This window comes from Cricetulus griseus, chromosome 3 (genome assembly GCF_003668045.3).
Source record: "Cricetulus griseus strain 17A/GY chromosome 3, alternate assembly CriGri-PICRH-1.0, whole genome shotgun sequence".
Lineage (NCBI taxonomy): Eukaryota > Metazoa > Chordata > Mammalia > Rodentia > Cricetidae > Cricetulus > Cricetulus griseus.
The window spans coordinates 93,010,736-93,017,266 of NC_048596.1; positions in this window are offsets into that span (position 1 = coordinate 93,010,736).

Here is a 6,531-nt window from a genome sequence, read left to right on the forward strand (position 1 = left end):
CCGATGGAGCAATCCAAATCAGACCAAATCAAACCGAATTAGAAAAAGCCCACGTTTAATGGATACAACGCTCCTGGATGGCCTTCCAGTCCCCGAGAGAGGAGCTGGGAAAGGGAGACCAGAAAAACCAGAAGTCTGTTTTCTGGGAGGCAGTTTAAATATCCTATGGGAGTGGTCTTGAGCATCTCTGGGGGAGGGTTCATATTTTGCTGGCTTTCTGAGATGCAGCAGGGTTTGGAGGCAGATAGAGGAAGAGGGAACTTCCACCATAACATCCCAGACTCTTGGGTATATGGATGCCAGGGGCTGGGGTGACAGGCTTCCACCATAACACCCCTGAGGATCCTAATGTAGCAGTCACCAAATTCTCCAGCACCATGCCTGTCTGCCTGCTACCATACTTCTCACCACAATTATAATGGACTAACCCTTGGAAGCTGTAAGCAAGCCCCCAATTAAATGCTTTCTTATATAAGTTGCCTTGGTCATGATGTCTTTTCACAGCAACATAATGGTACCTAAGACAGCTGAGCTTATGCTAACCATGTGAATGCTGGTGGGGACCTGGATGACTTTAGTGTGAAAGCTGACCACTTAATCCAGTGATAAGAATGTGAGAACTTTTGTGTTTCTGGGGAGTAGGAAGGGATCAGGACTGACCTAGTTCTAGACTTAACTCATGCCAGGGAAAGTAGAGAACCCTGTGTACCTGGAACTTTTTCTTTCTTTTGTTCTATGGCTCCTCGTAGGTAGACTAGTTTGGGTGTCTCATTAGCCCCAAAGAGGTCATTGCAATTCAGTAGTCTTTATAGAAGTTTAGTAAAAAAGAGAAAACCGACTGATTCTATTAGGGCCAAAGTGGCCAAGGTTATAGCCTAGAAGGCTGTGAAAGAAAGAGGAAGCTCTCTTCCACTAATGGCATCTTGCAACACCATCGTCTATGGTCCAGGACAGACTTTATTTCTCCCTCAAGACTGCACTCAAAATTTAAAAATCAAAACCTACTCGCTCTGCTTCAAGAACACTGGTTCAGGAGTTGGACTCAAATGGCCAAGCAGCTTAGAGAAAGAAGATGAATTAACTACCCGATTTGAGTCCTAGCACCATTGGATTTTCAAGAGTCATCAAGGTCTAATGCTTGTTCAAGGGGGAAGCACACATCTAAGTTTAAGCTATATAAATTGAGCTCAATTCCAAGGAAGACAGAGGTGGTAAGTTTTTTAAAGAATTGTATCAACACAGAAGACAGGAAACCATGGTTGGGGAACATGGCAATGTGATCCTAGGGGCTAATTTAAAAGTTCCAATTTTTCTATCATTTCAATTGCCTGTGGCTGTACTAACATTTCAATACCACCTTGGGGTTAGTTCATTAGCATATCAAGACCTGTTTTGGAGCTTTTCTTGTATCTGAGCTGCCTGGTGGCAGGCCCATTAACACAACAGAGCTTGCCTGGGGCAGGGTGGGTAGCTCCACAAGCACCTATCTTACTGGCACTGAATTGTTCTGGATCACTCAAAAATGGTTTTCACTTATGCTTATTACCTGTGTGCACGTCTTCGTGTATGTGTCTGTAGGTGGTATGTGTGTGTGAGCATAGTATCCATACAGGCCAGAGGAGTTGGATGCCTCTGGATCTGGAGTTATTGGTGGTTGTGAGTCACCTGATATGGACACTGAAAATTAAACTTGGTTTCCCTAGAAGAGCAGTATGAAGAGCAGTATGTTCTCTTGACCACTGAGCCATCTCTCCAGCCCACAGATGTTATTTTCTGTGGGTAAAAATGGCCTGTTGCTGCTTGCTATAAGTGTGTGACCCTATTCTGCTTTAATAGGAGTGGATTGAGGTCAACTGTTTGCTAGTGTAAGATTTTTCACTGAAATCTAGTCCTGCACAGAGGTTGACCCTCTGGTGACTACTGCTAAAAGGTGTGAATAGAAGGGTGGATAGTAAATAAGGATAAAGGAAGGAGTAAATGGGTTCTTTATTAAAAGTTATTAAAGCCATGGACACAGACAGAGCAGGCTGGGTGTTCTGATGAGAATTCAGGCCCAGTGCCAAAGATGGACACCATGGCAGGATCTCTGAAGAAAATCAGGCCCCCAAGGCAGAGGAAGGAGCCGCTTCTTATTTATACCCTTTAAGGAGTCTGCATCCAAGTTCTCTGATTTCTACGAGGAACTAGTGTTACAATGATAACCTTAACATCAGTACTCTTTGATGTTAACTCTCTTCCAAGGTGAGAAATCTGTCTGCAGTGTACTAGTGGGGTGCCTGTTGGTATCTACGAGATGGGGAGAGCTGCTGTTAAGCAGAGGCTAGATTCTAACATTATTCTTATAGGTTCTAGGATGTAGAAAAGCTGTAGTATCCTAACATCCTGAGAGGGTTGGAGCAAGTGATATTGTCTTTATTTAACTGTACCAGAAACCAGAAAGGATGAAGCCATCTGCTTCTGGGACCACCCGCAGGGTCAAGTGTGAACCTGTGAACTGGAGTGGGTACAGATTCTCTCACCAGCCACATTGGCCCCAGCATCCTAAGAGGAAACTCTAGTAAACTTGAGGGTTCAGAAGCCCCAAGGTGAGGAAAGAAATGTACTCACTATCAAAGAACAAAGGTAACATTTCAGCATTACTCAAGAAAAAGTAATCATCATCCCCCCCAAAATAGAAAAAAAAAAAGTGTGTGTGTGGGAACCTCTGTAGAAGGCTGTGTCCTGGCCGGAAAAATTTGAGGACACACAGAATAACCTGAAGAGTTATTCCTGGGTTGAAAGCCCCAGACAGAACTCCATGCTTCCAGTTCCTTCTGGGACTGAGCTCTAGCCCAACCATCTAGACATGTGAGCAGTGTGGCCCTTTCTGCACCCAAATTCACTGACACTGAAGAGAACAGACCTTCCTATGTTTAAAACTTAATTTTTGAAGTTGTAAAATGCCTACAACCCTATTTACCTTCTTATCCATTTTAGGTATAAAGTCCAGTAAGGTTAAGTGCTTCCACATTGTGTGTATGTGTACTTTTTGAGAACTCTACCTTGCAAAATGAAAATCTGTCAATTAACTTCGGACCCTCAACCTCTGTCAACTCCATTTTACATTAATACATTTAACTACTAAGCACTAATGCAAACTCTTTTAATGTTTCCCTAGTTCATATACATTTGTGTTATGTCGGCGAACAACACACGTCTCCTTTTGAGGAGTCAAGCCTGCCTGTCTCTAGGAAGGTGGCTTCAGACTGTTTTAAGTGGCAAGTTGCCCTTTAAAACTCCTGAGGGGAAAAAAAACAAAAAACAAAACTGCGAGCGCTGTCCAGGGTCCTGCTCTCTGGCAATTGAAACCCAGTTGGGGCCACTTGCTCCTTAGGGACATCTCTACGCTTTCCAAGCGCTTCTTCTGAGTCGGGAGACTCAAAGTTGCACTCAGAAAACCCACTAGCCACTGTCTCTCTCTCCTCCCCCTGCATGCTTGCTGTGTTTCCCATAGGCAAGAGCTGCTGTTTCTTAAAGACTTGTGTGCTTCTCCACAGGCCTCACCCCTCAAGTCGCGGGCTCCTCAGCCCCGCCCCTCACGCCGAAGCGCCGCCCCCGCCCCGCCCTCCAGGAGGAAGGCTCTCCGCATGTCCTACCGGCTAGTAGTTAGTCCCTAATATCCCCCAGGCTCAACTTTGACAGGGCTCGCTGGGTGCAGCTTAAATGGCTCTAATTTGCAGACACAGAGGCCTTGCAGTACTCTCAGATCCAGTTTCCAGCCATCCTTGCCAAATGGCCTCCAGCGCTTTCCCACTCAATGCTTGGCTGAGCCCTTCCTGAATTCTCATCTGCCAGGTCATGAGTTATTTTATTAAGACAGTGTCTCATCAAGCAATTTTCCCCGAGACTGAATTTCTCTGTGTAACAGTGCTGGCCATCCTGTAGACCAGACAGGCCTTGAACTCAGATCCACCTGGCTCTGCCTCCCAAATGCAGAGATTAAAGGCATGCATCACCACCCATCTGGATCAATAAACTCTTGCTGGCCTGGAACTCATTCAGACTAGGTTGAAATTGAACCCAGAGAGCCACACAAGGAACTGTTTAGAGTTAAAGGAGTGGATCACCACCCCTGGCTCCAAATCACTAAATAGTTGGCTTTTTTTTTTTTTCTTTGCTCCATACAGTTTTGGGTGGTTTGTTCTACAGCCAGGGTTACTCTGTATTGTTTTGGAGGCTGTCCTGGAACTCGCTCTGTAGGCCAGGCTGGCCTGGAATTCAGAGATCCGCCTGCCTCTGCCTCCTGAGTGCTGGGATTAAAGGTGTGCGCCACCAACACCCAGCCCTTGTTCTACAGCTTTATTAAATAACCCTAAAAATCTTTGACAGGTAACTATTGTATCATTTTATCAAATGAATCTTTAGTTTTAACCTCAAAAGCCTGATGTCCTCTTAAAATTAAGCCTCCTTCTCCGTACTCTAGGTGGTCCCTGGTAGTGGATTTTCCTGGTAGTAGTTTTCCTACTGGTGTAAGAAGGGACTTTGAGAGTTCATCCCACGTGAAGGGATGCTTTCTCGCCCTGGACACATGGGGGAGGGCCTAGGCCCGGGATGATGTGGTGGACTTTGGGGAGCCCCTATTGAGGGCCCTACCCTGCCTGGGGAGTGGAGGATGAATGGGTTGGAGGGTAGGTGGGGGGTGAGGGCAGGGAGAGGGGAGGAAGAGGGAGAAGGGATTGACATGTGAAGCAAGCTTGTTCCTAATTTGAACTAATAAAAAAAATTAAAAAATTAAGCCTCCTTTTTGTAACAGGAGGTTACAGAGTACTCACTACAGAATTGCATTCCCCACATCTACTGAAACTAGTTATACTCAACTACTGAAAAGTTACCTAAGATGCTCACACCTATGGAGCCTCACTCCAATATTCTTTTTCATTGAGTCTAGTATGGAGTTTAGAAACCTACATTTAAAGATAGATACAAGTGACTTAGACATTAGCAGTACTCAGCACACATTTGGATGCTATTCTAATAGGACAAGCTAGAGTACAGCTATGAACTAAACCAGGACTGTGGAGGGAAATTAAGGCTTGAGAATCTTCTCTAGTGCTGTTCTGGTAGTTTTATGTCAAATCCTCCCCTCCCCTTCTCCCCACCATCTGAAAGGAGGAAACCTCAGTTGAGAAAATGCCTCCATAAGGTCTGGCTATGGGCAAGCCTATTGGGCATTTTCTTAGTGATTGATGGGGGAAAGTCCAGTGCATTGTAGGTGGTGCCATCCTTGGTGGTCCCTGGTTCTATAAGAAAGCAGGCTGAGCAAGCCATGTTGAGCCAAGTCAGTAAAGAAAACCCCTCCTTGGCCTCTGCATCAGCTCCTGTCTCCAGGTCACTGCCTGTTGGGAGCAAAATCTCAGGGCTTGGCATGAGATCCTAGGCCATGCTTGGCAGGCCACGTAGTTAACCTTTACATAGCAGCTCCTTAGAATCTCAGCTCAAGAAACAACCTGACCCAGTCCTCTACCCACAGGCTCAGTCACCTAAGCAACCCTTCCTGGACCTCTTACTCATGAACTCTTTACCCTGCCAAACATCCTCTTTGTGGCTTCCTAATATCCTGCCTATACTAACACCTGGTGCACAAACAACCCATTCTGCCCCTCCCTGTATCCCGACTATAAGCTAGCCTGAGAAAAGTAAAGCTTGCCACTTGAGCAGAATCCTGTCTTGTGGTAGTTCTTTCTGCATCTCTTGTCCCCATTCCCTATCCCTGACTCTCTTGCCCCAGGTTGAAGTCCTGCAGGTCGGGACAACTGCCCATGTGAGTTCCTGCCCACACTGCTTTTGATGAACTATTATAAATCCTTCCCCCCACCCCCCACCCCCGCACCACCCAGAGTTGCTTTTGGTCATAGCATTTTCATCTCAGCAATACTAATTCTAAATACTCAAGTTCCACATTCATACAACAAGGACATCTGTTCAACTATGCTCATAGCATTATTTGTGATAGCCAGAACCTGGAAGCAACCTAGATGTCCCTCAACTGAATGGATAGAGAAAATGTGGTACATTTACACAGTGGAGTACTACTCAGCAGAAAACAATGGAATCTTGAAATTCACAGGCAAATGGATGAACTAGAAGAAACCATCCTGAGTGAGGTAACCCAGTCACAAAAAGACACAAGGTATGTAATCACTCATATATGGATTTTACACATAGAGTCAAGAATTACTAGCCTGGAATTCACACCATCAGCGAGGCTTGGAAACAGGGAGAACCCTAAAAGAGACATACATGATTCCCTGGAGAGGGGGAAAGGGACAAGATCAGATTGGGAGCATGGGGGAGGGGGGAGAGAGTTAGGAGAAAGAAGGGGAGAAGAGGAGGGAAGAGGACATGAGGGAGCAAGAAGATTGAGTTGGGGAAAGAATAGAGGAGAGCAATAAAAGGGATATCATAATAGAGGGAGCCATTATAGGTTTAAAGAGAAATCTGGCACTAGGGAAATGTCCAGAGATCTACAAGGTTGACCCCACCTAACAATCT